Genomic DNA, 18,939 nt, shown 5'->3' on the forward strand with positions numbered 1-18,939 from the left:
ATAGGTAGATAATGGACAATCGAAGATTGAAAAGCAATATGTTGCATCTAATGTAGGTGCCGATCTACGTCAGCCAGATGACAATACATTCTCGTAATAGAAATAAAAAAAAAATAACAATTACACAAGAATGTCTCGAACACTACCAAACCAATCTCGATCACAATTTTCAATTTTTCAACAATAGTAAATATTTATGTAATTTTTAAGTTTTCCTATAATTTTGCTACTTTTTAAATCTGTGACAATCTAGGTTTTTGTTAATGACGTGTAACTACATTTGAAGAACTTAGAGCAACAACGATCAAGCCACATTTATTAAAAAAAACGAGTCATACACAATTTTAATAAGAATAGGCACCTACTTACTTAGCATATGAAAACTATCGGTATTGTTCTATAGATGACGCTACAAATTAGAAAAACCCTTGTTTATTTAAAAATAAAATAAACTATTTTGACTGTAAGAACAGTCCTTGCCACAATGCCCCATAATTTTAGATATGGCGGCGTCAAGCATTATGGCAGTTCGTCACAATGCGCATTATTATGATGATTCTGCAAGTAATTTTAGCTTAGATTTTGATTATGATGCTGGTGTGAAGGGTAAAGATAAAGTAATAGTAAAAATGAAATAGGTACATTCGGTTATTGATAATCAGGTGAGAATTTCAAATATGTATCCCCTTTTTAAATACCTAAAAGTATTGATGATTAAGTTTGTTCTATTAAATATGTATTCAATTAAATAATGTTAATACAGTTTCTGAAGCCGTAAATACATACTACAATGGCCTATATTAGTAAAATGTTGATAAACATATTATAGGTAAAGTTTATTCTTATCATATTTTATAAGTCCGAGATTGATGACGAATTGTGGCTTATTCCCTTTATGTTGAAATAAAAAACAAAAGGTAGAAACGGTAAAGCCACATCAAACCAGAAAAAATAAATCCCAAGATAATCTATTGTTTATTCCAAAATAATCTATTTTTATCCCACTATAATCTATCTACTATCTATGTGATTTCAAATAAAATTATAAATATAGATATCCTGATTATTAAAATTTCTAGTACATATTATAAAGTTGAAAGCTTCGTACAGTCAAATCATTTTTCTGTACCACAGAAACACAAGACGATTCAGTTGAACGATATTTTCTTCCTATACCAGAAAAAGCTCCTTCAAGGTGGCGTCACAGTACTACAGAGGGACAGTAAAATCACTTCGATGTCGGCACTTTGATCTGAGCGAGTAATACCGCCAGAGTTCGCAAATGGTAATTCACCAGTGGTGTGTGTAGACGGAGACCGGACGCTCCTTTGGTAACCCGACAGAGCCGTACTAAACGGCTTCCCATATTTAAATGTTCAGATGTTCTTATTCTTAAATGTTAATATTACAAAAACAAAGGGTTTAATAAATGAAAAACAATATTACAATTAAATTTTTATATTTCAACGTTTATATTACAATTCAATTTTCTTAAAAATATCAACGGTATTGCGCAAGTTTTATATCTCAATGGTTGTTAATATATTGTACACGTCATATAAATGTCAAATAAAAAGGCGGTTAGTTCCCAAGCTCTCACGGCATTACTATACTCTGTTTTTAGACCAAGGGGGATAATTCAAGTTTACCGCGTCGTAACGCTTGTTTGTAATTCGTCCAGGGGCAGGCAAGTTGATATGAAATTTTGACACTATTGACATTTATGAAATTTTGTCACTATTGGAATTTCATAGGTTAATTAGGTTATATCTAGAGCTCCATTTTCCCGGCCCCTTTTGATTTCCCGGGAATCGAGAGTTGGTAATTTGGATTTCCCGGGAATTCCCGGGAATCGGGAAATTTAAAAATAAAAAGAAGACATTGTTTTTGTTCTAATTTTTCAATGCAATTAGTATAAAAAATTTGATTACAAATTAATAATGTTTGAAAAAATTCAAAAATTTGAAAGAAAATTAAAAATTTTAAAGAAAATTTTAAAAATAGAAAAATTATAAATTTGTTTAATTTGAATTTTCGTTGTTTTTATTATTGAAATATATTTTAAAAAAACATAAATTGTTGAGTGTTTGATCTTTCAGGCTGGCTCTTTTTTTGCACAGAAATTTGCTGGAGTTGAAAACGCACTTTCAATTAGCTTCAAAATTGTTAGAAATAGATATTTTTAACGTAACAAGTCAACAAAAATATTATACAATAGAATTTTTTTAAATTCGCATTTGAATTAGTATTCTGAGATTTTTTCTCTACGCGCGACTACTTACGTGACAGAAGTGAGCGCGACTGCTCCCGGGTTAAAATATAATTAAAAAATAAATATTTTAAGTGAAATGATTTAAAATGGTTATTAAGCAGAGATAATAATTGTATCAGAATCATTTATTCATTGTGAGTTAGTAATATCTACTAACTCATAATTTAAAATAAAATATTTTAAAATCCCGGGAAATCTGTAAAAATTCCCGGGAATCGGGATTTCCATTTTTTACTGATTTCCCGGGAAATGTGTCCCGGGAATTTACCGGGAATGCAGCTCTAGTTATATCGGCGATTTTTTGTGTTTTCTCCATTATTCCTTTAGTTTTTAGATGTTTAGTCTACTTTTATATAAAAAAAAAACAGTTGGTTTTAGAACTCTTTAGCGAAGTATTAGTATAATATAATATTTATGGATTATCATCGAAGGCCGACATGATCAACCAAAAAAAAGATGTATTTGGACCTCAGTGACCTTGATCAGGAAAACCGAAGTTTTTTGAAAAGATTGCAATCCATTTTTCCAATAATTTTTTAAGTATTTGGAACCTGTTTTACTATATAGTCCGTCCGCTATAACTTTTCCCATGCGGTACGATTCATTTTCAGTCAAATTAAGTCAAAACATAAATTGAAACGAACGTCGATGTGTATATACTTTTTGTACTATATACTACACACATCGGCCTACGTTTCACTTTTTGTTTTGACTTAATTTGATTGAAAATTAATCGTACCGCATGGGAAAAGTTATAGCTATATATGATTCTTTTAGTGCGTTAATATGCCGATTTTATAAAATATATATATATATATATACATCCCGCTATCATTATGTCATCTTTTCATGTTGCAGTCATTTGGCATCACTAAGAAATACTATCATTTTCGAAATTTAATTCGTGTATGTTTGTTGAGCGCATTTTTTAATGCCCTGTATCGTTCTCAGTTTTCTAAAATTTTGATTTTAAAAATTTAAATTATATACAAAAATTTTTACACTTCACAGCCATTTTGACTTCCACCACATAAAAATGTGTATTTGCGGTGTATTTGCCGTCAATCGATGTTGCCACGAGTTAAAAATATCGAGCGTTTGAGGCCAGGTAGAAAAGGTATATTAGAAACTATATAAAAGGTGGGTTCTTTACCTGTTCGGCTGGTAAGGGTCCAAATATTTTACGAGTTGAATTGTGTTTATTTTATTTCATCTGTTAAATTATAATTTTCTCATAACGACATAAAATATTTGTTTGAGAAATTAATTTTGTGTCATTTCATTTCAAATCACTCAATTTTGGAGCAAAAAAAAATTTGGACCTCCGATTTGTCTGAAAATTAGTATATAGCTTCTGCGGGACCTAAAAATAAGATATTTAAGGTCAAAAAATCTTCTTCTTCTTTTTTTCTCAAAATGTTATTTTATTCGATTTTACAGTGATTTGGTGTTTATTTATACAAATTTCCATTTTCTCTCGTAAAGTATCAATGGAAAATATAATATTTTAATAGAAGGGACTCAAAAATGTCATTATATGGCATTATAACAAGTTACTTTGATTCAAAACAAGCTTTTGATCAAATTTTATAGTGTAGAAAACGTTAAAATACCGTTTTTTTACATTTTTCTCCATTCCCAAAATGCATCATAATCGATTTGGCTGAAAATTTGCCCACAGATAGACAAAACATAGGACTTTAAGTGGTCATAAGGATTTGAATTATATTACAATACCCAAAAAGTTACATGCAATATTATAGTCAAAAATATAGGTGTCTACTGTAAGTAAAATTAACTCGAAAATATCGACCTCACGACAAAATTTTTTAAAAAGAAATTGTAATAATTGTAAATACGATTTATTTGGAACAATTTCAGTTCCTTCCATTTTTATCGAAAAGTTAAAAATGGCGGAGATATTGAGCAAAACAGGTTCTCCTTTAAAATCAAGATGGCCGCTAACGTAACGGAGGAATTCATTCGCGATTTTAAATTTAGGCTACTATTGACTCCCCTAAAGATCAGAAAAATAAATTTTTGTGCAGCTTGGCATTCAAGGTCAAATGCTATCCCAACTGGACTAATATATACTTTTGAGTATGATATTACTGCATGTAACTTTTTTGGTATTGTAATATAATTCAAATCCTTCTAACCACTTAAAGTCCTATCTTTTAGCTATCTGCGGGCAAATTTTTAGCCAAATCGATGATGATGTATTTTGGGAATGGAGGAAAATGTAAAAAACGGTATTTTAGCGTTTTTTACACTATAAAATTTGATCAAAATCTTGTTTTGATTCAAAATAACTTGTTATAATGCCATATAATGACATTTTTGAGTCATTTCTATTAAAATATTATGTTTTTCATTGATACTTTACGACAGAAAATGCAAATTTGTTTAAATAAACACCAAATCACTGTAAAATCGCATAAAATTACATTTTGAGAAAAAAAGAAGAAGAAGATTTTTTGACCTTAAATATCTTCTTTTTACGTCCCGCAGAAGCTATATACCAATTTTCAGACAAATCGGAGATCCAAATTTTTTTGCCTGAGTGAGTTGACATGGAATGTACCTTTTACATTTTCATTTAATTTACTTACGGTTTTTGTTCAGAATTTTGAAGAAACGCTTGGTTTGACATAAAATTTGGGACACGCATAGCTAATATGTTAAAGAAAAAAAGTGATATTGTGCCGATATGTGCTTTTGATCTGGAGGTGAGTTTCGTCCGTTATCGGGGATGAAAACAAATACGTTCAAATAAGTCCGGAATTGGATAAACTGACTAATTCTAAGCAACTTCTATTTTATAGAGTTTTTCACTAAGTCAATACTTTTAGAGATATTTGCAAGTGAATATGTTCATTTTTCAACAAAAAAAAACACGTTTTTAGACGGTTTTTCGCAAATAACTCAAAAAGTAGGTACCTACTTTATTGAAAAAAAAATAGCAAATATAGCTTATAGAAAAGTGAAAAAATGGTATATGTGTCAGGTCTGTAGACCCAGTAGAAGCAGAGTTATTGCTAAGCTTTGTTTTAAAACCAAGAGGAGTAGGTAAACTAACCCTAATAGCACATGACGTCCTCTGGACGTCCAAAATAGGTCCATTTTTGGTCCTAACGTCCATGGACTATAAATGGACGTCCTTTGGACGTCCGGCGTTGGACGTCCTTCGGTGGACTAAATATATACGTCCTTCGGACGTCCCATGTTGGACGTCCTTCGGGTGGAATAAATATGAACGTCCTTTGGACGTCCGTACTGGACGAAATACGGACGTTTGCTGATCGTCCATATTCGACATATTATACGAATTACGGGATAAAATAGCAAAATAATTCAATAAAATAATAACTTAATTATGTTAGTAAAATAGTTTACATCGAAAAGATAATTATATTTAATTCAAAATTGCACAGTTTAATATTCTAAACATGTTTTTGTTTTTTTTTGTAAAGTGTGAAAATCTTATGTGTAAATTATTTGTTACAATGTTTTATTATTCTAGTTACCAAGATGACATAAGTTTGCTAATTAATTCTAGTAAGCAAAAATATAATTTTTATCAATGTATCTGTACTAAAAATGAATCTTAAGAGCATCTTTTTGAAGTTGAATATACGTGGCCGTGCCCAAAATAGGTCCAGTCTTAGTCCTAATGTCTATGGACTATAAATGGATGTCCTTTGGACGTCCGACGTTGGACGTACTTCGGGTGGAATAAATATGAATACGGTGGACTAAATATATACGTCCTTCGGACTTCCGATGGTGGACGTCCGATGGTGGAATAAATACGAACGTCCTTTGGACGTCCGTACTGGACGAAATACGGACTTTTTGTGGACGTCTGAAAATCACCCCCACTACTTGGTTCCTCTGTTCACAAAACTATAACGATAGGCGATAGATTTTCGATTCACCCACCGATATCAGTTCGAAGTTGGAGAGTTGATCTCTCAGTCGTTGTCGTCGTTAGGGCTCCCGCGTAGAGTTTTATTCATTAACCACTGATTTTCATAATGTAAGAAATTATATTATATACGAATTAAAGTATAATATACTTATACATATACTATATATTACGTAAAACTATGAAGACGCTGTTTCACAACATAACACAGAGTCCGACCGCCTCATCGGGCCATTTAGAGCATCAATGCATAAGCCCATCCAATGGATTATTATGTGCCCCTTTGACATAGGCGCACAACATTTTAATCTACCACCCTGAGGATTCCTGCTCCTGGAGTTTTTCTGAAGTGCCGAAACAGTCTATGTTCCTGATTCCTCGATCAGATGAGGAGTTTTTGGAGCCATCAACCCCAGACAGCTACTGGAGCTCCACGTTGCAGCCAGTCACTTCTTGGTAAGTGAACGCCAAAGAGGAAGCATTCAGACTCTGCTGCTACCACCGTCTGGACATAGCCTATCGATCCCTGATGGCCTAGAGGACAAACTCACCGAGAATGATGGAAAAAAACCACCAGCCAGGACAACTGGTATCCAAACATTGGTATTATTTACGTTTTTTATTACATTTGCATATTTTTTCATGCTCTTTGATATATATTTCTTATTCTTTCTGGTATATTTTTCATACATTTTTCAATCTTATGGGTGTTTGGTAAAAAATAGGCCATAGCTTAACCTTGGATTACTGAGCTTAAAATAGGTCGATTTAAGCTAACTTACTTTAGTACGAAAGATGATAATAACCGAAATACAGGGTGTCAAATTTAAACTTTTATTTTATTCTTGATTATTTCCTGGGCAATACATCAATTTTGGTGTTGAATTTAGATTTCTTGTCCCAAAAAAACCCCGCTTACCAAATTTCGTGATGTTATCCCATGTTTGTTAGGAAATATTCAAGAATAAATAAAATAAAAGTTTAAATTTGACACCTTGTATTTCGGTTATTATTAACTTTAGTACTAACGTAAGTTAACTTAAATCGACCTATTTTACACCCCGAAATCTAAGGTTAATCTATGGCCTATTCTTTACCAAACACTCTGTATAAGTACATATTTGTATTCTAGCCAATCTTTTTGATTTTCTATAAAGTATAGACTTCCTTGAATTTTGAATTACAATTGTTAAAGGAAAGTTTCGCTACCGCGGTCGCCTTTTGTTCGTCTTAACTTATTACCTACCTCTACCCATAAAGTTCTTTTGTCAAACAGATTGGGTTGGTTATTGTACCTAGTAAGCAAAAAGTATTTATCTCAGTATTTTATAATCTATTTATAATATTGAATTATCTAAAGACAGAAAGCGAAGGCGGATGAAAAAAAATTAGACAAAAGTTGAATGATTATTATAATATTATAATATAATATTACACTATACAGTGAGCACGTAAAGGTTGGAATAAATTCATTTTCTCGAGAATGGACGATTTTGGAAAAAAATCCTGAAACATGTCAATTTTTATTTTTAAATTACGACTTTTTGGCATATATATTATACTAGTGACGTCACCCATCTGGCGTGATGACGTCATCGATGAATTTTTTAAATGAAAATAGGGATCGTATAATAGCTCATTTGAAAGGTAATTCAATTCTCTATTCAGTAATATAAACATTAACATAATTATTTGTACAGGGTGTCCAAAAAAAATTTTTTTGAATTAATTTAATTGACATAAAAAGAAGAATGTGCGTAATTTATTTAATTCAAAATACATTTTACTGCTATCAGAAGACAACAAAAAATGTTTATTTGGCAAATAAATATTGTTTTTTGCTTAAATTCAATATTAAAGCAGCCACCCACCAGCCTCGTGACAGTTTGAATATTTAATTTAAGCGAAAAGCCATGAATATTTTTCAAATAAACATTTTTTTGTTTTCTGAGAGCAGTAAAATGTATTTTGAATTAAATAAATTAGATACATTCTTCTTTCCATGTCAATTAATTTAATAAAAAAAAAAAAAATTTGGACACCCTGTATAAATAATTATGTTAATGTTTATATTACTGAATAGAGAATTGAATTACCTTTCAAATAAGCTATAACACGACTCCTATTCTCATTTAAAAAAATCATCGATGACGTCATAACGCCCAGATGGGTGACGTCACTAGTATGATATATATGCCAAAAAGTCGTAATTTAAAAACAAAAATTGACCTGTTTCGGGATTTTTCTCCAAAATCCTCCATTCTCAAAAAAATGAATTTATTCCAACCTTTACGTGCTCTCTGTATAATAAGTATACATAGATAGAATATCTTCTTTTTAAGAAATTATCCATTATCTCCAAATGAGCAAGGTGTCGATTTGAAATAATATGTATATGTATAATATAGAGCCCATTACGCACCACCTTAAAAATTGAGCATTTTTGATGTCTCGAATTTCCTAAACCAGTTGTCCCATCTAAGTGATTTTTTTTATAATATTATAGCCTAGGCTATAGGTTACCTCCTTAAGCTTGTCATGCACGGGGAGCTATATACTGTAATATATATTATATCACATCGCTCTCTATAGTAATGAGTGAGCCTGCACACACGGAACCATTAGTTCCGTGTCTCCAGGCTCACTCATTTCTATAGGGAGTGATATGATATAATATACATAATATATTACAGTATAGCTCCCCGTTCATGACAAGCTTAAGGAGGTAACCTGTAGCCTAGGCTATAATATTATAAAAAAAATCACTGAGATTGGACAACAAGTTTAGGAAATTCGAGACATCAAAAATGCATCATTTTAAGGTGGTGCGTTAATTTCTTGGAGAAGTGTAATTGTAATTTAATGTAAATAATGTAATATCCAATAATTGTAATTTAATATAAGATGTAATATAAGTTCCTTAAAAAATGTATTTTTTATTTCCCACAATACATTCTCCACAGGTCTAAATATCGTCGCTAGACGTCCACCGAACGTCCTCTCAGGACGTTAGATGGATGTTCGGCAGCACGACATTGGACCAAACTGGGACGTCCTATGAAGGTCCAATTGACGTCCACCGAACGTCCACTCGGACTTTAGGTGGACGTCCATTGGACGTTAGATGGACGTCCATTGGACGTTTGGCAACGAGGCATTTGGACCAAACTAGGACGTCCTGTTAAGGTCCAATTTACGTCCCCTAGGACGTCCGATTAAGGTCCAATTTACGTCCGATTAAGGTCCAATTTACGTTCGATTAACGTCCAATTTACGTCCGATTAAGGTCCAATTTAGGTCCCCTCGGACGTTAGGTGGACGTCCATTGGACATTTGGCAATGCAGCTTTGAACCAAACTAGGACGTCCTGTTAAGGTCCAATTTACGTCCCCTAGGACGTCCGATTAAGGTCCTAAGATTAAGGACGTATAAAGGACGTTCCTCGGACGTAAACGGACGTCCTTAAAGTCCGTGAAGGACGTCCTATGGACGTCCATTGGACGTCCTTGTGCTATTAGGGTAAAAAGACAGATTCACACCCAAGAAAGTCACTAGAAATATCTTCAGATACATCTTCTTTTTTGGTTGATCATATCGGCCTTTGACGGTAATATTGACTAAAAATCTAAAAATAAAAGGAATAACGCAGAAAATGCAAAAATCGCTGATAAAATAAATAAACTAACCTATGAAATGCCAATAGTGTTAAAATTTTATAAATGTCATTATTGTCAAAATTTGATATGAGTAAAATTGCCTGAGGTTGTACCAATTACAAACAAGGTTTACGGCGCGGGAAATTTGAATTACTCCTCTTGGTTTAAAAACAGACTATAGTGAAAAATAAGCTCTTATATGTCAAATTCCAAATCGAATATTTTAACGTGAAATAAAAAAAATGAAACACTTTTCTGGGAAAACTTATTACAACTTTTTTAAAGTGTTTAAGAAAACGTTTATTTTAATTTTTTTAAAAAGTTTCTAGCAGCAAGAGTAAGCAAGTTACGCTCAAAATACAGTTGTTCCTTATTTTTTGGTTAAAAATATCGTAAAAATCTCCCTCTAACTAACAGCCCAAATGGAATTAATCGTTACCACTTCACAAGTAACTTTATGTATTGTTTGTGTTTGTAAGTTTCATCAGTTCAAAGTGCTTATTTGTGAAAAAATTTGGTTTTAAAGTAAATTTTAAATCTTTAATTTTGAAAAAAAAGACTTTTTTCAAAATAACTTTAAAATTATTAGTGATACCAAATATCTTAAAGAGTAAAAAATGTAGGTTTTGCTTTTTTAAATATTTGGGATTTTTTGATTTTCTGGAAAACAAAACTTGGTTAAGATATGGCTGTTTAAAATTTGCATATACATACTCGTGACTAGTGATTCGTTCGAGCCCTTTCAACAAAACCCCTTTCAAAAATAAGCATTTTTAACCAATGCAACTTACAGATCATATACAGGGTGTCCCCGAAAATAGTGCGTTCCTTAAAGGTATAGATAGAAAGCACAATGTAGAGCAAAAAATTCTTATAATATTTTCAGCCGTTTAAAACTTTTATAGAACAAAATTTGCTTAGAATTAGAATTAGTCAGTTTATCCACTCCCGGACTTATTTTGAACGTATGTTTTTTCACCCCCAAGAAGGGGTGAAAGTCACATCCAGGACAAGAGAACATATCGGCATAATCTCATTTTTTTCTTTGGCATTTTAGCTACGTGTGTGCCAAATTTCATGTCAATCCAAGCGGTTCTTTAAAATCTGGAGGTTTTGCGATATTTTACCGTGAGTGAATGGAATGATTGCCGTTGTCACTTTTAGATAAGAAGTCATTATCACAATGACATAGTCAGGTTAACTGAATTATATAATTATTGTTTTTATTATTAAATGTGAAAACCTAGAATTATCCATGTCTGTCCGTCAATAAACACAACTCCTCTGTTAGTAGGACAGAAAGAATGACAAATAAGGTGTCAAATGAAAGCCTATAACCAAAATATGATATTACATGTGAGAAGTTTGACCTCGGACTGGCGGTTCCAGAGTTGCAACCGAAAGTACTGTTTTAAATTCGTCGAAATAGTACATACTATTATTCAACGCGACTAAGAAAAAACAGAACAAATACATACTTCCGGTTTCATGCCTGTCTGTTCGTCCATGTCTGTCGGTGAACAAAATTCATCCGTCATATCAACTGACAAAAAGTTACACGAAGAGTTCAAATATCGACTGCCGGTTCAACTTCCGGTCACTTTGGGTGAAAAATTAGAACTTACGATGTCCAATTGCTTGTTACAATTTTTTTATAAGTGTTCTACTCTATCTATTCTGACTTTTTCTATAACTTACTTAGATCACATATAATTTAATACAGTTTTGATGTCAGGGGCTTCAAAATTTATGTGGTGAGTTCCGGTATGTGATGAATGAAAAACGACTCCATAAGCAGAAGAAAAAAGTGTTCTTTAAAGTGTTCTCAAGACCTAAGACAATACATCGACTCACAAGAGTGTTGTCACAGTAGCAAAAATTCGAGTTGGGGTTCGAATTACTTTCTCATGCGGCTTAGTCTCCTGACTTGGCCCCCTCCGATTATTAAGTGTTCCCAAATCTGAAGAAATGACTCGTAAATAAAAAAATCAGCTGAGATAATTGAAGAAAAAAATAACTATTTTTCAGAGCTTTCAGAATCGTATTATGCGCACGGCATCGACATAAAAAATTTGTAAAACCGTTAAAATCGCTGTATTGAACATATTGAATAAAATTAAAGAATTTTCATGAAAACATGTTTTTTATGAAAATATGTCTACTTTTATAGGACGCACTTCAGCAGTTCATAAAAAAAGCTTACAGACTTTCTAATGCTTTATGCTAAGTAGCAAAAATAACAAAAATTTTATTACTCATGAAGAAGATCAAGCAGCTAAATTTAAAGTAAAATCATTAGATGGCATATAAATAGATATGGAATAATGGAATAGAAGTTGATATCCACTTCTGAACCCACCTCAGAAGAAGTGGACGAAATAGAGTAATTGGGAGTCCTTCAAAGGCCACCTGAGCACTCAGAACCTAGTACCAGTGCATGCAGCTGCGATAATATTAAAGAGAAATCCGACAAAAGAATTGAGAGGGAACTCTGGACCAAATATTAAAAACCAGTGTAACCTAACACTTCCAGCTTCATATTAATAATAGAAAATCACCGAAAGACAAATATGTAATGTAAAGAATTAATATCTCAATATTCCGGTCTACTAAACAATAACGACTGGAAAAACATTAAAGTCTTTATTCAAGTCGTATATTCAAAAAATAAGACAAGTAGAGTAATAAATGGATAATTAAAAATTGCGCGAAACAGTGCAAGAAAATTATTTAATAGACCCGAAGACAAAACAAAAATTAATGTGCTAAATAAAAGTATTGATTCGTTACTGCAGAACTAGAACTGTTATATGGAGCTATACTAGTCTGGATCGGTGTAAATTAAATGAGAAAGAAAATAATATAATAAACACACTTTAAGAGCAGATAGAGAAAATATATGGATTATCAGAAGGTTCAAACGGCAGAATTATCAACGATAAACAAGAAACAGTCAACGAGATAATGATTCTGGACCAACTGTTTTATTATAATTAGGGGTACGGAATTTTCGTTTTTACGAAATAGATGCGAATTTCGGCGAAATTTTGAAAATAAATGCGATAAATGTGAAATATGGAGTTTTTGTTTATTTCCGCGAAATACCTGCAGGTGCCCAACTCGTCCGTAAATAAGTAGGTAGTTACGTAGTAAATAAGGCATGGAAAGATTTTACGGAAAGTTTTCTATTGTACATAATTTTTGAAAGGTTGTTTATTTTTCTAACACGTGTTGAAACAGAAGGAACTTTCATTGTTCATCATTAAATAGATAAAGATAAGATAAGGAATTGATATTTTTCAATGTTGATTCTTTGAGAAATATAAATAATCCGACTGTTGTTATCTGCATTTCGGTCTTTTGTATTGGTAAAAATCTAAGTAGGAATAAAAGTCGGCTAATTCTTATTTTCTAAACATATAAATTAGTCAAACAGGACAATCAGTGCTCATTCCGTCAATTTTTATTAAGAACATGGTCTATCAAAAAAGTTTTCATAGTAACATAAAGTTACTTAAAGTATCCCCTAAAATGGGACGCCCTAAAACAATTTTGAGTGATCGAGTCAAAGAATTTGCAACAGATGACCTATATCTGTGTGACACAAGACACAATTGCTACACAGTGCAGTTTTCCGTCATTTGCTAAAGCAGCATTACAGAGCATTTGGAGTCCAACGAACAGCGTAGACGCAGAACGATTCTTCAGCACATATAATATTGTAGTGACAGATCGAAAAACAGCTCTTAAAGAGTCGAATGTCGAAATTACAACGATGTTAGCTTTTAATTAATGTTTTCTGTTAAACTGTCTTTACTCGTAGTTAAAAATAAATGCGAAATTTTGTAATTATAAAAAAAGTAAATGCGAAATTCATGTTTTTGTTTGCGAAAATTCCGTACCCCTAATTATAATTAGTTATAAAATAGCTTCAATGGGGAAAAGCTGTAAGCTTAGACCAAACACCAGTAGGGGGCATCCAATTAATTGAGGAAAAAAATTAAATGTATAACAATATTCACTTCATTTACTGAAAAGGCATTGTCCCGCAAGAATGGTTGAAATCACAATTAATAGCCCTACAAAAAGACAAGCGCTTAAAAGTGATAACACCATTGAACAATAAGCATGTAAGCTACCTTTTAAACACATTCTCAAAAATTATCCATAACACAAGGATTGTTAGGAAATTCTTTTATAGACTTCAGGCAACAAATTCTCCTGATCATGTTTAAAAAACGTACGGAATGTACTAAATAAAAAAATATATTTTTATCATTTAAAAATATATACCCTTATACTATAACATAATTCTAACGTTGAATATATAATGCTTTCCTGTGGAGTATACAAAGGATGGTCCTGTTTTTCCCGCACGCTGCCTTGTTTAGTCTTCTTTGTCGTTTCATTCGTTAAATTCTATCCTCTTATGTCACGGCTTCAGGAAGCAGTGGATATATGCAGTGAACGGGAGGCCTATGTCGAACAGTGACCGAACGGAGCCTTTTCGCGTTTATCATGGAGAGAAGTCACTTGTCAAAAACTGGACATATGTAATCGTATTCAATTTGTTAAATACTGTCACATAATATGTCATACACCTCTGTGCGTTTTGATTTGTCTACAGTCGCATTCTGCCCGTTAAATCCCATCGTTTGAGGCGCTGTACGTCACGATTGGATCAATTGTAGCGAAGCTGCATGACTAAGGCCCTTTTGACATGCTGCTGTATTTGATTTTTCTATGTCATTGTATTCTATTTGACAAATCCAGTTATTTGAGGTGCTGTACTCCACGATTGGACCAATAGGAGCGAAGATACGTAAATAAGGCCCTTTTAGCATGTTGCTGTAATTGATTATTCTGTGTCATTGTATTCTGTTCGTTTAACCCTATCATTTGAGTTGCTGTATGTCACGATTGGACCAATAGGACCGAAGATACATAACAAAGGCCCTTTTGACTTGTTGCTGTATTTGATTTGTTTGTGTCAAATTTGATTCTATTTATGAAGTCCTATTATTTAAGATGCTGTACGTCACGATTGGACTAATAGGACCGAAGATACGCTACTAAGGCCCTTTTGACATGCTGTTGTATTTGATTTTTCTATGTCATTGTATTCTGTTTGTCAAATCCTATCATTTGAGGTGCTATACATCACGATTGGACTAACAGGACCGAAGATACATAACTAAGGCCTTTTTGACATGCTGCTGTGTTTTGATTTTTCTGTGTCATTGTCTTCTATGATGCCTAAGGCATGTCTATTATATGCCTTATATTTAAACAAAACAAGTAATTGGACTTCGTAAGTCCTAGGTTTTCACCCAAAGTAATCGAAAGTAGAACTGGAAGACGATATTTGAAATTTACGTGTAACTTTGCGTGGATTGATATACGAATTTACTAATTTTGAGTCATTTTTACTAAACTTTGACATTTGTCACCTCATTTGTAATTCTACCCGGTATAATGGCGGAGGAGTTATATTGGCGGTCGTACGAACCGACAGAAAGATTGCCTAGGTCAAATATCTCACCTTTAGTACCATCCTTGGATTATAAGCTTTCATTTGACACCTCATTTATCACTCTAGCTGGTATAATGATGGAGGAGTTATATTCGCGGTCGTACGAACCGACGGAAAGACAGCCTAGGTCAAATATCTCACCTTTAGTACCATCCTTGGATTATAAGCTTTCATTTGACACCTCATTTGTCATTCTACCTGGTATAATGATCGAGGAGTTATATTCGCGGTCGGACAGACCGACGGACAGACCGCCAAGGTCAAATATCTCACCTTTAGTACCATCCTTGGATTATCAGCTTTCATTTGACACCTTATTTGTCATTCTACCTGGTATAATGACGGAGGAGTTATATTCCCGGTCGTACGGACCGACGGAAAGACAGCCTGGGTCAAATATCTCACCTTTAGTACCATCGTTGGATTATAATCTTTTATTTGACACCTCATTTATCATTCAAGCTGGTATAATAATAAAGGAGTTATATTCGCGGTCGGAGGGGCCGACGCACAGACCGCCTAAGTCAAATATGTCACCTTTAGTACCATCCTTGGATTATAAGCTTTCATTTGACACCTCATTTGTAATTCTACCTGGTATAATGATCGAGGAGTTATATTCGCGGTCGGACAGACCGACGGACAGACCGCCAAGGTCAAATATCTCACCTTTAGTACCATCCTTGGATTATCAGCTTTCATTTGACACCTCATTTGTCATTCTACCTGGTATAATGACGGAGAAGTTATATTCGCGGTCGTACGGACCGACGGCAAGACAGCCTAGGTCAAATATCTCACCTTTAGTACCATCCTTGGATTATAATCTTTTATTTGACACCTCATTTATCATTCAAGCTGGTATAATAATGGAGGAGTTATATTCGCGGTCGGAGGGGCCGACGCACAGACCGCCTAAGTAAAATATGTCACCTTTAGTACCATCCTTGAATTATAAGCTTTCATTTGACACCTCATTTGTCATTCTACCTGGTATAATGATCGAGGAGTTATATTAGCGGTCGGGCAGACCGACGGAAAGACTGCCTAGGTCAAATATCTCACCTTTAGTACCATCCTTGGATTATAGTCTTTTATTTGACACCTCATTTATCATTCAAGCTGGTATAATAATGGAGGAGTTATATTCGGGGTCGGAGGGGCCGACGCACAGACCGCCTAAGTAAAATATGCCACCTTTAGTACCATCCTTGAATTATAAGCTTTCATTTGACACCTCATTTGTCATTCTACCTGGTATAATGACGGAGGAGTTATATTCCCGGTCGTACGGACCGACGGACAGGCCGCTTAGGTCAAATATCTCACCTTTAGTACCATCCTTGGATCATAAGCTTTCATCTGACACCTCATTTATCATTCAAGCTGGTATAATGATGGAGGAGTTACATTCGCGGTCGGACAGACCGACGGACAGACCGCCAAGGTCAAATATCTCACCTTTAGTACCATCCTTGGATTATCAGCTTTCATTTGACACCTCATTTGTCATTCTACCTGGTATAATGACAAAGAAGTTATATTCGCGGTCGTACGGACCGAAGGAAAGACAGCCTAGGTCAAATATCTCACCTTTAGTACCATCCTTGGATCATAAGCTTTCATCTGACACCTCATTTATCATTCAAGCTGGTATAATGATGGAGGAGTTATATTCGCGGTCGTACGAACCGACGGAAAGACAGCCTAGGTCAAATATCTCACCTTTAGTACCATCCTTGGATTATAAGCTTTCATTTGACACCTCATTTGTCATTCTACCTGGTATAATGATCGAGGAGTTATATTCGCGGTCGGACAGACCGACGGACAGACAGCCAAGGTCAAATATCTCACCTTTAGTACCATCCTTGGATTATCAGCTTTCATTTGACACCTCATTTGTCATTCTACCTGGTATAATGACGGAGGAATTATATTCCCGGTCGTACGGACCGACGGAAGGACAGCCTGGGTCAAATATCTCACCTTTAGTACCATCGTTGGATTATCAGCTTTCATTTGACACGTCATTTGTCATTCTATCTGGTATAATGACGGAGAAGTTATATTCGCGGTCGTACGGACCGACGGAAAGACAGCATAGGTCAAATATCTCACCTTTAGTACCATCCTTGGATTATAATCTTTTATTTGACACCTCATTTATCATTCAAGCTGGTAGTTATATTCGCGGTCGGAGGGGCCGTCGCACAGACCGCGTAAGTCAAATATGTCAACTTTAGTACCATCCTTGGATTATAAGCTTTCATTTGACACCTCATTTGTCATTCTACCTGGTATAATGACGGAGGAGTTATATTCGCGGTCGTACGGACCGACGGAAAGACAGCCTAGGTCAAATATCTCACCTTTAGTACGATCCTTGGATTATAAGCTTTCATTTGACACCTCATTTGTCATTCTACCTGGTATAATGACGGAGAAGTTATATTCGCGGTCGTACGGACCGACGGAAAGACAGCCTAGGTCAAATATCTCACCTTTAGTATCATCCTTGGATTATAAGCTTTTATTTGACACCTCATTTATCATTCAAGCTTGTATAATATTGGAGGAGTTATATTCGCGGTCGGATGGACCGACGCACAGACCGCCTAAGTCAAATATGTCAACTTTAGTACCATCCTTGGATTATAAGCTTTCATTTGACACCTTATTTGTCATTCTACCTGGTATAATGACGAAGGAGTTATATTCGCGGTCGTACGGACCGACGGAAAGACAGCCTAGGTCAAATATCTCACCTTTAGTACCATCCTTGGATTATAAGCTTTCATTTGACACCTCATTTGTCATTCTACCTGGTATAATGATGGAGGAATTATATTCGCGGTCGGACAGACCGACAAACAGACCGCCAAGGTCAAATATCTCACCTTTAGTACCATCCTTGGATTATCAGCCTTCAGTTGACACCTCATTTGTCATTCTAGCTGGTATGTTGACGGAGGAGTTGTGATTACAGACAGACGGACGGACAGACGGACGTGGATAATACAAAGTTTTCACATTTTTTCAAAATTGGGTGAAAACAACATGATGCCAGAATGATTTGTTGATGAAAATAATATATACATTCTCAAATTGCCTATTTTTCGGTGTGGATAATATTATATTCAACAGTGATGCCAAATTTCTGATGCCAAAATGATTGATAATGAAAGTGGGATATACGTTTTCATGTATATAGCGGCAGCGACAAAACGGTAAAACACTGAACTAAATGTATATAATATTTTCACTGTACCATCATTTTGGACTCAAACATTTTATGGAATAAACTTATATAACTTAGTAAGGGATAAACAAAGAAAGCTGATATATTAAAGTAACATCAAGAAATCAAATCTCTAACTACCGAGTTGATTAGACTTCTGGTAACAAGTGCAGAAAAAAAGTTATTAAGGTAGTGTAAAGTGGCATCGATATACAGATGCCACTTTGCAATACGATGCCAAATCGATGGTAAATGCATAATGTATCGATGCCAAATTGATAGTAGGATATATATATATATATATATATA

This window comes from Diabrotica virgifera, chromosome 4 (genome assembly GCF_917563875.1).
Source record: "Diabrotica virgifera virgifera chromosome 4, PGI_DIABVI_V3a".
Taxonomy (NCBI): Eukaryota; Metazoa; Arthropoda; class Insecta; order Coleoptera; family Chrysomelidae; genus Diabrotica; species Diabrotica virgifera.